Raw genomic sequence first — 19,023 nt, 5'->3', positions numbered from 1 at the left:
ATCCACGCACATACAGCAACTGTCACGTCTAGCCTATATTATTCCACGAGGCCCGAGTGTTTAATATTGCTATAGTCTGTATAATGCATTGATTGCCGTTTCTGATAATGCTTCAGTGCAATAGATTTCATGGAGGTTAGGTGTGTTTCTTTGTAAACTCCCAAAAGCGACTGCATGCTCTCCAACATGTTCTGTATGGTATAAAATGAGATGGAAATAAACTAAATACCACCTGTATTACACTCTATATTTATTTAAACATAAGATATTGCACTAGTATGGTAGTACATTGAAATATTACATTTCATGTGATGATTATTGGAATTATTCATTCTACAGCATGTTTATGACAACTGAATGCTTAAGCCTATACACACAACAATCAGTTATAATCGTGGAGAACAAAATAAACATATATTTATTTTATGATATACAAATTATATATATTGCCTAATGCGACAGTAAATGATAGCACATCATTTGTCATCAAAATACATTGTGTGAAGAGAGAGAGAGAGCACGAGATAGATAGATAGAGAGAGAGAGAGAGAGAGAGAGAGAGAGAGAGAGAGAGAGAAGGAGAGAGAGGGAGAGAGTTACAAAAAAACACTCAACAACTAAAAAGTTATATCTGATCATTTTCCAATAAACATTATGTAATCGATAAAAACAGGGTAGCTGTATTTGGCAGGATTAGGGCACCTTAGAGTTGTCAATAGCGAAAGTAGTCATTGAGAGAGAGAGAGAGAGAGAGAGAGAGAGAGAGAGAGAGAGAGAGAGAGAGAGAGAGAGAGAGAGAGAGAGAGAGGAATTGTCATTTCTTTAGTGAGAATCAACAATAGAATTATCATGAGAAAGGACACTGGCCTGGGCTCAAAGGTCGGATCTGGGATGCACGCTTTTGATTCGGGAAGAGGGTGTTTTGAATGACCACTAAGAGTAGGAGAATTGTTTTGGGGCAAAGTGAAAAAAGCAAACCTGTGGAGAAACCCACCGATCTATACTACAGTTGTTACTATTGATCAAGTGTCACCTCTTTGAACGCACGCGCTTGAAAGTTACACTACTTATTGAGAATTATTAAAAAAAAAAAAAAAACAGCATGTAACGCGTATCGTGTCATTTTATCGCCGCTGACTGTTTAAAGAGCGATTTACATGCTGTTTAAATGTCTCACTAAATAAACATGACTTCTGTTCAAATGCTCTGTTGAAATTTTCTTTAAATTGTAATAACATATTAAAACAACATAGGCTACTGAGCTGTTTATTCCTATAACATGAGATAAAGTAAGCAAATTACAGGAAAAAAATGTTCATTAAAGACCATGTGATTTTTGCATTGCACCTACTGTGTGTGAGTGTGTGAGACAGAGGCGACAGAGAGAGAGGGGGGGGAACAGAAACATAGAATTGAATATATTAACATTTTTCATAAAATGTTATGCAGTGCTTTTTGGTTCTATCGAGTCTACTCTTAAAGATAATATCTGAAGAAGCATATCCTATCATATATTGCTCATCGACTCAAAGTGAATAAAGTAGCCTACGTAGCCTACATTGTGTTTGACTCTGACAGGAAATAATATGAATTTGTCCAGAAAAGCTAAAAAGAGGGAAGTGGTTGTTTTTTCGCGCTGCCTAGTTTTAGCAGTTTCTCCTCGCATTCGGATCTGGATTTTTCTTCGTGCACGCATCTCAAGATCCAGCATGATGGGACAGACCGTGAACGTAAATTGGCAGTACATTGAGGTGTTACTACGACAGATACAAGTCAAATTTCATTTATTACACCTAAAAATTAATATATACTTTATAACGATTTTACAAATGTTATGTCATGCAAAGTATGCTGCGTGTTGCTAACGTGTCGTTTTAAGCACTATTTATTTACTTCAGACAACTGCAATACTAAAAATATATAATCCTTTATCATTTAACGTGCATGCAGAAATTATAACATTTAACTTAACGTAGTTTTTTAATTGTTCCTTTGTGCATCTATTCAGAACTTCAGTCTATTCCTCACAATCATATTTAAAAAATAAAGGTGTTTTTGATTTGTCAATACATGCATTGTGTTTATACAATATGCCTGTTGTTACTAGCCTACTTTTTTGTCAGTACTGTTCTCGGTATGTTCTTAAGTTTGCTCGTCACCATACAGCAGATAAGTCCACATTAACTAAAATATACGAAGGTATTTAGCTTATTTAACATTTGCAATGATAAAGCTTCACTGAGAGTGTTGCGTTATATTAGTGTCCACCTAAAGCCGCCTTTGTTTCACTTTTGCCTGTTCTAAAATAAAAATAAAAATCTAAGCAGTGTAAATCCTGTCATAGGTTTTATTATTAGGTATTATCACCATTAAATAAGAGGCAACTGAAAGTGTGACCAACTTGTTGGGGTTTGTAAGCGCTCTTTTCGAGGTTATAACTGCGTTATTTCATTTCCTAAATCCAAAACTAGCGTCTGTCGAGCAAATAATACCGGCGCGAGAACACTGTGCAGCAGGGGCTCCGCGCGCGACTCTCCGCTATTAACTTTCAGTGTCTTCCTTCTCATCCAACTCTTACTTTGTGCTGTACTTAATTCTATATTTTCAATTCCCGATCACTACTTTCCTCTTTCTCGTTCTCCATCTATCCATCCATCCCTCCCTCCTTCACTATCTCCCTCCTCCCTCTCTCTCTCCTCGGCTCTCTGCTGAATCTTATTGATCCAGAAGGTGGCTAATTAGCCCTTCCCGTCGTGCCTGTGTAATGAAGCACATGCGCACTGAATTAATCACAGCCATTTTTTTGCAGGAAACTAATTAGCAGGAATAAAGATCCAAAGAGTTTTTTTCTTTTCAATCATCAGATCTCACTTTCACCTCTTCCTCTCTCCCTCTAACACAAGACTCATCGCCTGCTTTGCATCCAAATTATTTTTATATTGCCTTTACAACTAATACTCCGGGTTTTTACTCTCCGCAACAACAATGATCTTTCTTTTACCATCATCCTAAACGCAAACTGACCAAAAGGGACTGCCTTGATGGGATCTTTAGCCAAAGCGTCTCAATACTGGATTAAAAAGCAAGGATCACAAAGCGGCAGCCAAACATTGTAAGTTGTAACTTTGCTTTCTCTTTCTTTCTTTCCTTCTTTCTTTCTTTCTATCTGTCCCTCTCTTAGCGTTACGATTCTCTTTAGTTTCAATAACAGACTAAAGCGATGGCTTTCGGGATTTCGCCGTATCAGCCCCGGCTTTGCCTATTCTCCTAGCAGGATAAAGAGCAGGCGATCGCAAGTTATTTTCATGCAAGTTGATTGTATTTGCTGCCGTTTATTAGTATCGTTACCTGTGTTTACATCTGGCTTCGTCCTCGCTCTTCTCGTGACTGGAAGAAAAGAATAGGGAAAGACAGCGATTCCTTTTCCAAACAGTTGGATTTAAAACACACTTCTGCATGTTCATGTATTCACACGGGTCACAAAAGGACCGAATAGTGTCAGGATAAAGGTTTTTCCGATGTGCAAGGCAAGTGGGAGAGTAGCGGGAGCTCTGCGCGATCGTAGCCGGGAGAGGAGCGTCTTAGTTCAGCCTCCGAGTCCGTCCGCGTCCGCTGAGCGGGAAGCGTCGCCCGCTTTTCCATTTTTACACCGATATGCTCGTTCGTCCTCTACTTTCATTTCCTCCCTCATTTAGCGAGCAAAAATCCTCAATATTGCGCCCATCGTTACTTTTTCGAGTCCCTTCTAGTGTGGATTTCTCCGCCCTTTGCTGTGCATTTCAGTTCCTCTACTTTTTCACTCCTGCCACTTTCACCGTTTTTTCTCGTATTATTATTATTCTTTTTTTTCACTCCAAGCGACGTTAAAGTTGTTCTTTGCTGCTTCCCGACCAGAGTCACATGCAAATCGATAGGCGATGTGTGTGTGGAGTGTGTGTGAGTGTTTAGGGGAGTGTGTTTGGTATAGAGACGGAGCCCCGGGTCTCAGGAGCGGTTGAGCCGGAGCTCACAGAGCCCGAGGAGCCGCTCGACACACAGCGATCACGGCGAATGACTTAGACGAGAAATCCACGCGCACGGCGAGAATCTGAGAATCTAAAAAGAAAAAAAAATATATAAAATGTAATTTCGACAGCAAAGACTATGCTAATGAAATCAGAATAAGGGTACATTTACAGCTTGCGTACGTTCTCCTGAGGGAGAAAAATAGGACGAAAAAGAGTTTTCGAATTATAAACAACTTTGCGTCGCTTAGTTTGAACTAGCTTAAACTATATATTTGCCCCACAGATAGACTAGGGGCTCGAATATTTGAATAAAGCCCAAACTTAATGAAGACTACAGGTGTAGCATTAATAAAAAAAATGGAAATGGGGCTTAAAAAGTAACGTGAACGCAGAGCTAGCCTATTGAGAGAAACATAGTCCTTCCAAGGTATATGGACACGAACAAACGGAAATGTGGATCCATAACAATGATACAATGTAGCCCACAGTGAGACAGAAAAAGGAGAAAACAGAAGAGATGCAATGGAAGGACAGACAGACCCAGAGCTGACTGACTGTTTGCCAGCTACTCATGGATGTGCAGGGTTGGAGAAGAAAGAGGGGGAGGTTGAGAGACTTGGGGTCAGACGGCAAGAAACAAGGGAGCAGGGGTCACCGAGTGAGTGGAGGAAAGATAAAAAAGAAAGAGAAGGGAAAAACCCAACATTATAGAGCAAGCAAAGAGTGGGAAAAGGTGGGTTATGTTGTGGGGTCACACAAACAATACATCGAGATTGTTGGGTTAGCAGGACTATAAAAATGTACCTCAAGTTTGATCAACAAAAGAGCAGTCGGAATGAGTGAGTGTTTGATTTTGGACTAGGTAAAAAGTCCTTAGTTTGAAGTAATGGATTATTGTTATTTTTCTTAAATTTTTTTTGGAGAGAGAGAGAGAGAGAGAGAGAGAGCGCTCATAAAGGAAGGCATGCATGGAGAGAGAGTTGAGAGGATAGACGGGGTCAAATAGCCACGGGCCATATCGAAGGAATCAGGGAAGAGGTCAGAAAAACACAAATCCCAAGACCTTTTTATCCTTCCTGACGTGTTGTAACAAGAGGAACCAGAAGCTAACGTAGTGACGACACACACTTGTATAGGTTAAGACACTGCATTGTCTAGAAAGCATAGTTTTTTGCGTTTCATTTTTTTATTTTTTTATTTAATATATATTCCAAGAATTATTACAACAGAATTCCAGAAATCTGTGTGTGTGTGTGAGGGTGGAATAGGCAGGCAGAGGCATTATGTGTTTTCGTTATTATATTTCAATCTTTTTCCTTTTCTTAACCGTTTAGAGGAGAGCATATAGTGGGCAACCTAGCTTCTGTTTTTAGGAGAGGGAATGAGGGAGAGAGGAAGGGAGGGAGGGAGGAGAAGGACAGATAAGTCAGGGGTTTAATGTCTCTCGGCACCCTAGTAGAGGGATGGCAATAATTACAAGCGTCACACAAAAAGGATATATAGTATAATTCAGATGCTGTGCATGGACTCTCTCTCTCTCTCTCTCTCTCTCTCTCTCTCTCTCACTCGCTCCAGCTCAATCTTATCCTTTCCCTTCCTTTCTCTCTCTCTTTCTCTCTCTGTGCTCTGGCTTTTAGCATCACAAAACAAAGACAGCAGGCAAGGTCTTTGCCATCTCACTCACTCTTCAAAAACTCATGGATAGGCTATTCAGGGCTAATCCTTTTGCGGACAATGATTTTGATGGCAGTTGACTCATTTCTAGAAAGTCATATTGTTTCAGTATTTGTTGTCTGTCTTTCCTTTTGTGTTTCGCCTGGTCATGAAACACTTAAACATGAAGCGTTTAGTAATTCTCGTCCAAATTTACGCTGTGTAAAAACTATGTTGCGTTGTGTGTATGTACTAAAGTCAGAGAAAACACTGTCTTATTATAGGCTCTGGACAGATTTAGGTGCTTGTTGGGATGCTGTAAGGATTTTCGCTGTTACAGAAAATGTCTGACTGAGTTGTGCATATGTTTGCGTTGTTTTTTGGCTGAACGTTTGCATTGTCTCAGTTCTTTCAGGATTTTCTCAAGCCTACAGAAAGGCACAGACAGGCGCTGTAGTCCGTTTACCTGATTTGAAATAAAAGGAAAACTGCTCACCGTTTCTGAGATAAACAAGAACACAGACTAGAGTGTCATGATTGATTTTTCACCTTAGTTTATACATACGTGTGTCAGATTTTTGTATGTTTAATTTAGCTTTAAGTTTAACTATATGGAATTGTTTGGATAATATAATGTTTACATTTTACTTTGAAAAAGTGAACTTAATTTATGTAATTTTCTTATTTAATATTTATATAATTATAATAATTATATTTAATTGTATTACAATTAATGCACATTTATAACTATATTATTACAATTATTGTTATCATTTCTGTTGTTCTTGGTATTTTTAGGATTTTCATGCTGTTAATATGATACTGTCGCTTATTGAAATTGCTGGTTCAGCAGTAGATTTGCTATATTTGCTTGCTTTCTCTCTCTCTATCTCTTTTGTATAATTTTTTTTTTTTGTTTACATCTTGTTTTCTGGTGACTTCCTCTTACACAACGATTGTAAATCTTATCAAGTGTACTCATCCTGGTCATCTGTGGTGCATGAATGGAGATGCTCGATGACGAGACGGCTTGCTGTGTGGCGTATGAGTGTGTATGGAAATCGTTGTGGAGATATAGGGCAGGGGGAGACTGTGCTTTCCTCTTTACCCCTCCCTATTCTCTCTCTCTCTCTCTCTCTCTTTTGCTGGCACCCTTAGGGAAAGCCTCAGTGATGTCCTCAGTGCAAGAGGGCCCTCTTTGGGTCAACATCAATGACAGGCCACCTATGAGTATACTTGATTATAATAACAATGATATTAAATGTTTAAACATTTCATGCACATTTATTTTGTAATCACTATTGAACTATTAAATATATTAATTATGCATTATACCGTCTTATATTATCTTATTTGACATAATATGTCATAATGTCACAGCTATAATCAGCATACAATTCTAAATACACTGATATTAAAAAATACTTAAAGTTGCTTAAATGTTGAAAGTAAGAACAAAAAGCACAACACACTGCTTAGAGATGGTCCAGTGTGAAGGTGAAAGTGGTGTGTGTGTGTGTGTGTGTGGAGAGAAGAGCTGATCTCTGTCACGAGTTTTCCATTAATCCAGTCGTGCCGAGGAGGCGCGCAGAGAAAGCCCAGCCACCTCCATTTGCTGTAGGGCTTGGATTGTGTGTGTGTAAATTAGGTTAGCAGGAGCACTGGGTCTGATTACATTTGATGGTTTTGAATATGTAAGCCTGTGCAGTCAGGACCAGTTCTTCCAGTCTTCCCATAATGAGGGGGAGGACAATGGCGTATGTGTCAGTGCTATCATTAAACCACGGACAGGGGTAGGCTGAGCGTTAGTGGGGAGGACGGTGTGAGAGTGTGTGTGTGTGTGGACGGGGTTCAGGGATAGTTAGGTACGCTATACCTGTGTAAACTCAGATTTTACCACAAGCTCAGCTCAAGCCACGGTTTCACGTTTCAGACGGTTGCACTGACTGTCTGCATGTTCTTTTTTGTTTCCTAACCCCCCCCCCCCCCTTCTTTTGCTGTTTTCTTTTATTGTTCCCAGTGAAGTTGGCAGAAATGTCTGTGGCTTGCTGTTTCACAATATGCTATCATGTTAACTGTCTCCAAATCATTTCGGTAGAGATTTATGATAGAGAAAATATGTGTGTGTACACATGATCCTATGTAGTGTACATCTCATCTACGTATTTTTTATTGAATTTATTAAATAATACATTTTTTCAAACCCTTTTTTTTCTCGCCGTTTTCAGGATCATAGATACACTCATGCACATTATACATGTTATAACAGAATGATTTAACTACCACATCCAAACTGCTAAATAAAGGGTTTTTATTTTTGCTTTGAAAGGAAAATACGAGTGATAGAAAACAGAAGGAGAGAAGCAGAAGGCTTCACCCGATCTAGTGGATCCTGTGCTGTTTATAGACAGGGCCAGCCCTGAAAAGATCTATATATGTTTGTGTGTGTGGAACGGGGACAGGAATTCCTCTTTTATTGCGAGAAGCTGCTTTTGCACATTTTCCGTCGGTCAGGGAATATTTCGAGAGACAGACGTACCTAGCCCTCAGCATTTGTCATTCACAGCTAATGTCACGAGGACGCACGATGCCTGCATTTCACAAACTCGTGTGAAGCAAAATAGCTAGTTTCTAAAAAATAAATAAATAAATACAGACAACAGAATGGAGCCATTTTTGTTTATGTACTGTGAAATGGATCTGAAATTTGCATAAATATAATAATATGATTCAAAAGCAGATGTTATCTCAGGGTGTTTTTGCAGTGGTACGGCCCCATGCATGTCGTGTGTGTTTATTAAGGTAAATTCTAGCCTAGTAGCATGGCTGCACAGGCGGCAGTGTTACAGAAGCTGTGGGTAATAACAGTGTGGCTGGCCACTGGAATCGAGGCTAGTTTCGAAAGGCAACTCCAAAACAGAGATGGACACCCCCCCCCCCCCCCCTTCGTTGCACCCCGGAGCCCAGCGATCTGCCTTTTGCGCTGTCACTTATCATCACAAAGAAGCAGAATGCATAAAACATGGAGGACACACAGACACTGGCAGCCCAGGTCGCCTTTCTCTCCACGCAGAAACAAAGCGTGAGGTCCTGTGGCCTGTGACTTTGACCCGATCCTTGCCTTCTCTCTATCTCTCTCTCTTTTTCACTCTCGTTCACTCTTTAATTTTTATGTTCACTTTCTCAAGCATGCAAATTTAATAAGAATTATTAAAAGTTATTATTAATTATTATAATGATTAATTATCAATAGTTATAATAATAAGAATGTATATACACCACAATAAAATATATACAATTCTTATATGATTACATATTTAAGTGCTGTCAAATGATTAATCGCAATTAATCGCATCCAAAATAAAAGTTTTCGTTGACATAATGTGTGTATTGTGTATATTTGTTAATGCAGGCCTATATTTATATATAAATACACACAGGTGCATGTATATATTTAAGAAAAAATGTATGTTTATATTAAATATATATAAGTATACTGTGTATACATAAGTATACACAGTATATACATATATATTACATAAACAGAAAACATTTATTTTGGATGTGATTAATCGTAATTAATCATTTGACAGCACTCATATATGTGTGTGTTTTTGTGTGTGTTTGTGTAAATTGAGAATATAATCAATATTTTATTTACTAAAACATACAGAATGTTCCAGTGTTCTAATATTAGAAAATATACTCTGCTCTAATGGCTATTTTTATGATGTGATAATAATATGATTTGTCGAATGTGCTGCGCGTGAGAAGCAGACTTATGTGGTGGAGTTGATCAGTCAGGCTGATCAGGCCCTGAGAGTGTCTGCAGATGTCATTTTTCCAGCGTATTTTACGGTTAGCACGGCATGTGATCGAGCCAGTGTTAGCCTCGGATACATTAGCACTATGACATGAAAACAGACCTGGACTGAGTGTGTGTGCATGCATCAGTCGAGGAGTTCCGTATCTGTGTTCCGTGGCTGTGTTAGATACCACAATGCATGTTGCATTACTGTTGCATTAATAAAGAATATATTAGCTTGTTTTTCAGCTGTTGTATATGTTGCGATTTTTGCATTTGCAATTAAATGCAATAATATTTTATAGCAAATTTTAAGACCTAAATTAAGACTGATAAGTTATTCCATATTTTAATAAACAAAAAAATTGTATTGCATTTTTTACTTTTTTTAGTCTGCATATTGCTCAGCAGTGGTGTTGTTGGACACATAACTAGATTTTCATGAAATGTGCAGCACATTTTTTCCTGACTCACAAATCGTAGAGTGTGCTTGGGTCATTTGCAACGGAGCGCCGTGCTGCACGCTCTGTCAATAATGCGGGCCGTTTCTGTGCATGTGAGTGAGTGATCGACAGCACGCGTGCATGTGTGTGTGTGAGGGCTGCAGGAATGGGGACGGGTGAAGCCCGACAGGCCGATGGCACTTCCTCTCTGTGTACGGCACAGCTTATCCTCCTCAGGATTAAAGGCAACAGAAAAGAAAAGAGCGATGGCAGGAGCCCCCCTCTCTCTATCTCTCTCTCGCTCGCCCTCCTCTCTCCCTTTTCCATGTTTGGAAAAGGGGGAGAAAAAAAAAGCTCAAACAAAAAGCATGATTCATTTGCAAATGTGCAGCAGCCCATACGAGTCCCCCATGGTGCCCTGGGAGAGGAGGAGCAGAGAGAGCGAGGATGAGAGGAAATAAAGGTATAGTGGAGTCGCTCGATTCTTCTGTCTTTGTGGCGTTGAGGCCTAGCCGTACTTGTCAGGCCGGTCGGTCTCTTGAATCCATTAGTCTGGTCTGAAACGGAGTGGCTATTACAAACTGTGCCACGTATCGTGGAGTGTTTTCCGCATGTGTGAGTGGTGCTTGTGGTCTTGATATTGTGTGAGTGTGTGTGTTTAGCACTGAAGGGGTTAAGAGGCAAAGAGATACCCCTTTGTCTCGGAGGCCCTCTTTGTCATTGTTGTACTGGAATTGAGCTCGCTGCACCTCACTTGACCACAGCAAAGCAATAAAATGGCCCCTAAGTGCCACGGGCTCCGTGTCCCTCTAACAGCACCTCTCCTTTGGGCTTTCACTTCTCTCTCACACACACACACATACACACACACATGCAGAATTGAATACCATATATTACACCTGTTTCCAGTGTCATTTTTGCTGTTGTCTTGTTCACATTTATGTATTGATTGTTTATTCATTTATTTTATTTTGAAAAACCTGATGGAAGAGAGAATTGTTTGGTATTCAGAGTTTCATTTTCAAAATATCCACCGAATCAAATTTTTAAATAGCTACTAAACTGTTCCAAAATATATATTCAGTAATGGAATACCCCCCACATTTATAGTATTTTTATAGTATTTTTTTTTAATATATACTGTGTATTGTAAATGACCATTAACAATGCATTTATGATATGATGTTTCTGTACCTGTTTTAGCAGCACAGGCGATCATGTATAGTCTGTGCAAGTTTTTTGACAAGTGTGTGTGTGTGTGTGTGTGAGGATCAAGGCCAGTGACTGGTAGAGTGTGTAGACAGATCACATCCACCTCTGATGGCAGCCATTTTGGTGCCAATTCAAATATGTCTATGAGGAAATAAATTTAGGATTCAGTTCTGCTTTATTTTACATAATGCATCATTTATGCAACCATAGTCTCATTTGAATCATTTAAAATGATTCTAAGAAGCATTGCCATATGTAAATAGATATTTTTACATTTACAAAATGTTACTTCGCTCAGTATCACGGAGGAAAAACACTTTTAATTTAATACTTTTACATTATTTAAGCAGTTTATTTACAAGCTGTATTTACCAGCATTTTTTTTTTTGTATCAAAGAAAAATATGACTGCAGTGCAAATTTATCAGTGTCTGTGTCTCGGCACTCAGAATAAGTAGTGTTGTTTTCAATAGTAATGATGATTGTTTACTTCGCAGAATTCTTTTCCTCCCAGACATTATAATTAAATTTTGGGTGGAAAAAAAGCTGTCTCTTCTTGTCGCCTTCCTATCACATATATTTAATGAGACATGAGAGGTGTGGTGTGATTGGTTTATTGGCACGAGGAGTCCTGTGAGAGGTCAGCTCATTGGCTGAGGTGTTTAATTGGTACTGTTGGACACCTCTCCACCCCCTCTTGGGTGTAACTTGTTTTTGCCAGGTGCACTGCGTTCTCTATTAAGTGTTACATAAGACCACAATTAAATCAGGCCTGAGTAAACTATTGCTGTCGGAGGACGGGGCGTCTGGCTACTCGTCCGTTGCCCACACAAGCTCACACACAACCTCTGTCTCTGCACTTCTAAACTTTTGTTTTATTCATTTTGTGCATTTCTATTGCAAATAAGAAATCAATTAAAGGAGATGTGTGACTATATACAGAGATACACACAGGAGACAGCGGGCGACAGTGTGTGGAATGACTCTTTTGTTGCTTCCATTGAATGATCCTTGAGTCCTTAGGTTGTAACATATTCAAGCCGGTGCTTTCCCTGATTCTAATTTGGGGGTCTGGATGAGTGGGCTTGGGGTGTGATCATGCCACTAGGGATTGCTCAAGGCCAGACAGTCACAATAGATCGGTGACCCCGCACTGTGACGTCACTCATGCTGTCTGCCATTCTGTCAGAGCCTGACCTTTTGTGACGCACAACCACTGTCAACTACTATTTTCAAATTTTAGTCAACATGACGTTGACTATTTGCTTTCTTAATGCACAATTCATTTGAACAGTTCAAATGTGTATGTTGTTTAAAAAAAAATAAAATACACAAAGTATTGCTATAATTATAACTATTACTAAAAAAAAAAATATATATATATATCTTTAAGAAAATTTTAATAACTTGCTATTCCCCCGAGAAAAAAAAAAAAAAAACTTTTTGATTATTCTATTCCATTATTTTTAAAAATTAATATAATGTAATAACACATCATGTTTTTTTGCCGCTAGGCTTTGCTTATTCACGTTTTATAAATGTGTGTTTTTGTCCGGTGTAGCTGTAGTAACCATATCTCTGTTTCACACCTCATTTTTCCTGGTATTTTTCTCTTACTCTAAAGCTGTCTAAACTAACCGGACAGCAAATAAGCAAGAGACTGGGAGAGAGAAAGGGAGAGGAGTGTAGGGGGGTCAGGCAGAGGTGAAAGACAAGCTTGGCGCTCACATGAAACATTTATGGATCAGTTACTTTGTCGAGTGCCAGTCTTTTGTTCCTTTTTTTCCTGTCCCCTTTTTTAGATGTGCTTTGTGACAAGTTTGTAACTGTACACATAAGCGAGATAACATTCTTCCCCCTGTTTCTCTCATTGTAGTTTAACCTGATGGCTGTGTTTAAAGGTAAACTGGATGACACTAGTCAAGGATTGCGATAACTTGCGGTTGCTGGAAATAAACATTGAAATCTAATTTGTTCAATGACACATAAATATTAATATCCGAAGCTGGTAATGACAGACGTGCTGTCAGGGAATATGACACTCGTGTGACAGGGCGTCAGCATTTGTCAGAAGTCCAAATCACATACAGTTTATGGTACTGAGTCATGTTGCATGTAAAAATATCTGCTTAGCCTGCTAAGTTCAATATTGGCTTCCTCCCATAGAAAAGAAGAACTTTTAATAAGATCTTTGTAACATCTCAGTTGTTTCACTGAGCCAGATCAGTTTTTCTGCTCAAGTTTCCTGGTCCTCAGATGTGTTTCCTTCTAAAAAAAAGAAAGAAAAAAGAAAAGGTGTTTCTTTAAAATTTCTGAAAAGTTCTCAGCAATGTCACACACTGTTCCAAGATGCCAGTGTCTGCAATTAAAGCCAAAAATGTCACCAAGAACTTCTCTCATCAAATTAATCTCACAACAAATTGTTTAATTCTATCTGTCCTGAGGAATTTTAGGAGAACTGTCTGAAAAAAAGTTGCTATACTTAAAGAATAACTGAAAACTCCACCGAGAGCTCTGAAAGAGTACAAGAATATAATTTTGTTTATAAAATTATATTCGTTTTGGGCAGAATATAAGATTAGAATATAAAATTTGTTTTAGGCAGACCTGCTACAGTCGCTGATTGTGAGGGCCAGCTGTGTGTGTTTTTCTCAGTGTTCTTTAGCTTATCTCCATTCTGGTGTGGGTAACTCATGTTGGTGACTTTCATTGTGTTTACAGTGGATGGGATGGAGGGGTGGAGGGTGCACAGACACTCGTTTCATCACTTCCTTCCTCCTCTCCATTTTTATGAATCGATCTGTCATAACTGCTAGAGACGTGGAGGAAACCGAAAGAGACAGAGAGAGAGGGAGAATGGGGGAGGCTCATGGAAAGGAAAGAATTGTTACATGTTATACAGAATGAGAACAATAGCAGCCATCCCAAGGCTAGATGAAGTGATCACAGATCAATTTCAGGGAAGAGGTTTTGTGTTATTTTTTCTTTCTCAACACATGGTGTGAGCGGGCCGAAAGAAAACGTATTAAAACTTCCTGAGAACACTGCCTGTTTTCGTCAGGGCTCATTTTGTTGGGTCCAAATGCTCTCATGACATAAGTAGAGAAACAGGAAGCCTGGCTGCCATCTTTCACAATCTCCTTCGAAACAGGAACTGAGAGCAGGCCAAGGCATGGCCCCTCACTGCTAGCAGATGGGTGCCAACCTGTTGAAGGCAACAGGCACGGGGGAGGAGAGCCGCAGAGGTGTCTGCGTTGGGCCCCCTGGGATCCCTTTCCTTCTCCTGGAGGGTCCGGAGGTGTAGTCACCGTCTGTTATGGGCATGGCTCATGATGGTGTGTTTAGCACTTGCCAGGGAGAGCATTTATATGCAAATGCTAAACAAGCACTGGTGAGACTAATTATGGCAGATCCCATTGAGTGCATGCCAGCTCAGAGAGAGGAAGGGAGGTCCTACAAGCTTGGGTGGACTTGCCCTACTTGTTTACTCATTGTCTTTCTTTATTAGACCCTCATTGACACTCCTTCTGAACGTTGAGGGGGGTCTATTTGCAGGCGCTTTCTTCTTTCTACGTCGAACTGACTCCAGGGCTTGATGTAGATGAGAATTGCAAGGCAGCTTAAGTTCCTCAGTTCTTGTTTCAATTGGGGCGGTGGAAAAAAGCGGGGTGTACCAGTTTATGGTGGTCAGGTTTGTTTTTGAAAAATGTTAGCTGGTTTGCTGCTTGTCCACGGGTCCACCAACTGGGAAATCAGCTGATCAACCATCTAGACCAGACTGGACCGCCTAGAAACCAATAAAGTTGACAGGTCAGCAAGTTGCTAGTAGTTGTTGGTGATCGCATTTGCATGTAGCCGAACTCTAAACTTTATGCAAATACTCAACTTTGTCACCGATTAAATAGATTTCCAGTTGTTGTCTTGGACTGCCTGGATAAACAGCCCTTAAAACCAGCTACCTTCTGAAGATAGATTTTCCTAAAAGGGGTGATGAAACCTCTAAATACATGCCCTCCTACAAAGGATGCTATAACTAATTACAAGTGGTGCTCAGAATGCATTTAGGTGAGCTGTTTTAATAGCATGCAGATTTATGAGTGGAAGAGAGCAAAATATTAACTTTCAGAGTCAGTGGCTGGCACTGCCTGCGGACAGAGGCGGTATATACTCAACTTTAAAGTATCCCTGGAGAACCAGAGAACACTTACAGTTACAGTTCAGAAATTAGAGGCCTAGAATGAATCAGATATGCAACAACACAATATTTCACCATAAAGAGCAGAGTCCACAAACCTGGCAGCACATTTTATTTGGCTAATTATTTTTAGGTGCTTGGAAATCGGAATTTATCGTGCTGCTCCCATTGTTTACACATGACAGCAAATCTCATATCAACCACTCTTTTAAACAGACAGGTTTTTGTTGATTGAAACATGTCCCTCTCTTGCAGAAATGGCAACGGTGCTGGTAGCAATTAGCTCTGATGGAATTAAGGCAGAAGCAGGCAGCTTTCCAAGAGAGACGAGAGGGCAGGCGATACCTACATTTTGACGAGAAATGTTTTTGAGGTGGAGGAAATGCATTTTGACGGTGTTTGAGACTAGCCAGATCCCAGGGTTTGGAGTTTGACCTCGGTGAAGATAAATCAACTGGATAAGCTTTGCTCTAGTCTGCTTTCCCGCTCTTTCACAGACCAGCTCATCCTTCAGTCCTTGTTTCTCTTGCAGTTTAAACTAATTAGTTGTGGTGCCTCTTTAGTTATCCTTGATAAGCAGCTATTATGGGCCTGAGAGAGACACTATAACTCTGTTGCAGAACCTAGTGAGCTGCCTATCTAGACAACATTGTAAGGAATCAATCATAGGCTCACTGCCAATGCGACAGCTGTTCCAGAAAGGTAGGTAGCAACATAATGCTGTCTTCTAAGATATTTGTTTAAAAAATGAACCATTGGCGGTTGATTGCCAATTGTATAACCATAGTCTTACTACAAATACCATGGCTAAACTATGGTATTTTATTTGTAGTGATGCCATGTTTAATCTTCAGAACGGTAATGGATAAAAGTAGATGACAAAGTCAAAAGAGGTGTTTAGTACATATTTATATTTCATTCAGTGCTAAAAGTATGGACTGTTTGTTTGCTTTTAGTAGACCAACATGCTAAGACCAAACTCTATTGGAATCAATTATGTGTGTCTCTCATATGCTTCATGTGGTTAGCACAATTTTGCCACAGTAGGCAGCTGTATAAGTAAGCCGCAGACAGCTATGGAGCTTGCTAGCTTTTGGAATATAACCCATGACTGTGTACTGCAGCCATGCATGCTAATAATTAGCATAGGAGACAGATAATGTGAGCAAGAAAGATTCTTACTGTTTTGTCATTCTTTATTTAAACTCCCTCTTGAGTTTCACCACTATGTTGCCTTTTCGCTGTGCCAAACTCAACTTCAGCACACACACACACACACACACACACACACACACACACACACACACACACACACACACACACACACACACACACACACATACACACTTAAACACATTACTAGACGCATACAGTTTGTATGCACAGTGTCTGGTGAGGGGCATGTTTGGCTGGGATATGGTGGTTTGATCAAAGGTTGTGTATGTTTGTGTAAGCCATGGTTCTTCACTGAACACAGCTGGTCAGCACTGTCTCTCTTGCAGAGGGAAGCACAAGTTCTTCTAAACCTCTGCCCCGGACAGGGGTCTCTCTCTCCCCTCACTGTGCCAAACAACTATCACACGTATATACAGTGGCCTAAAAAGTATTTAAACACTCAATACACATTTAAAATGTATGAATTTTATTACATTTGATAACCATATCTAATGTAAATTTTTAACAGACATTGTTTGATCAACTGGACTTTAGTAGATGTATGAAGTCAGTTTTCCTGTAGTTCACACAGGTGTTGCTCATCACATTAACCATAAACAACGTTTAAAAACCAGAACCATCTGAAATACGTTTTACATTTTAACCCACTGTAAAAGACACTACATCACAATAGCTGTCTCTCTCTCTCTTTCACATTTCCTTTTATCGTCCACATTCCTTTCTGTCCTAATTTCAACTTTTTTTTTCCTTCTTTTTTTTTTCTCAAGGTGTATTTCTTTTCATTGTCCTTTCTCTCTCTCTCCCCATGTGGTCCTGCTTTTTCTTTCTGTGTTGTGAATTCAGACTCAGACATTCAAGGCCCTTAATCCCAATTCCTTCTATCAGGAATGCAAATGTGTGCATGATTGTTTGACCTGCCAGGGCCTGGCAACATCTGCAGGGCTCAAAAATAATGGTGGCCCACTGGTCTGCAGCCGGTGTGAGACGAGTTCAGGCCAGTTGTCCTGTCAGGTCACAACATCACTACATTTTAATGCCTGAAAGCATAAACGTTTGGTTTCCGTGATACTTTATGGAACGTTGTTATGGATTATGCTTGACAATTTTTTAAATATATATATATATATCAAGGGTGGAACGATACGTCTATTCGTACCGAACCTTCACTGTACGGACATCTCGGTTCGGTGCATGAGGCCTTACAACAAATACAGGCAATTCACCCCCAATCCAGAACGGGGCGCCCACAGCAATGCAAAGCTGTTTGATAACCGGCAGAAGAACAGCAAATGCCGCAAGTTGTGCACTTGAAAACAAAGCCCACTAGACAGAGACCATGTGCTGACTTTGATTGCGTCTCTCACAGACTGGCAAATGAGTATATGTTTAAGGCTTATGCATTCAACAGCTTGCGAAATGGAGCTTTGTGTTCGTGTATCCTACCTCTCTCATTCGGCACAAATCCAAATATTCCATTACATTTCTGTATTTGCGATGTAAAGTATCTGAATGCTAAACTATTATTTATTATGTAAATCATAGGCTTTGTACTTCAGTTCCAATGGTGACACAGAGGCGCGCGCTGCTGTTTGGTTCACTGTATTTCATTTTGATAAAGTACAACCTGTGCTGTCATGTTTGCGTGTGTGTGTGTGCGTGCTGGCGCACCAGCATGATCACTTCAACTGTTTCCTTATACCAGCAGAATCAACTTTAAACACTTATTGTGTTATTAATAATGCATCACTGTATAAAGCTCTGCTTATATTTGTGTACACTCCCAATGAAAACAAAACATTGTGCTTTTGTAAAATAAAGAATACAAATAGGATGTCGCTTTCTGCCATTTAAGTTTCCTTTCTGTGTTAAGCATGTCACAAAAAAAAAAAAAAAAACTGAAACTCAGCATATATATAGGCTATGTTACATGTTGCACTGTTTTTTTTTCTCTTGTTTATCTGTAAACTAAATCAAATATACTTAAGGAATTTATTCCTTGCATTTATATATGTACTGCAGATTATATATATTTAACATAATGTGATATTTAGTATTTCTACATCCAAGTGGACTTTTTTTTTAATTTTGTACTACTGTCTGTTCAAAATTAGTGAAAAGAAACTGAGCATAGCAGATATTTTATTCCCGTTCAGTATTCCCGTTGTACTGAAATCGTATTGAACTGTGACCCCTGAACCATACTGAACTGTGACGTCTGTGTACCGTTGCACCACTAATATATATATATATATTAGCATGAGCCCTCCTCATGCTCTCTGTGAATTCATTGTTTCTCTTCACAGCACCATTAACAGTGTCCTGCATGGCCAAGCTCCAAGCCCGGCCCCTTTCAGAGGCCATGTCTCCAAACCACGTCTGTCCATCTGGACACTAGACATAACACACACTTGACTCTCCCTCAGCAGTGTGTGCATGTGGCTTTGGGATGGGGTGGAGGGTGGCCTGGATGAGGCCTTCTGTCAGGCCTGTGCTTGATATTCATCTGGCTTGTAGCAACTAAAGGATACGTACC

General features: G+C 39.7%; 1 protein-coding gene across 1 annotated transcript in view; it reads left to right on the top strand.

The window, feature by feature from the left end:
* Positions 1–2,718: 2,718 nt before the first annotated feature.
* The window catches only part of LOC132110693 (zinc finger homeobox protein 3-like), a 140,176-nt gene continuing 123,871 nt past the window's right edge, over positions 2,719–19,023 (top strand). The window contains exon 1 of the mRNA XM_059517522.1: positions 2,719–3,112. The gene's annotated coding sequence lies outside the window, so the exon portion shown is untranslated. The remainder of the gene's footprint in view (positions 3,113–19,023) is intronic.

The sequence above is a fragment of the Carassius carassius genome, chromosome 2 (genome assembly GCF_963082965.1).
Source record: "Carassius carassius chromosome 2, fCarCar2.1, whole genome shotgun sequence".
Classification (NCBI taxonomy): Eukaryota; Metazoa; Chordata; class Actinopteri; order Cypriniformes; family Cyprinidae; genus Carassius; species Carassius carassius.
This window is presented reverse-complemented; position numbering and strand designations above follow the sequence as displayed.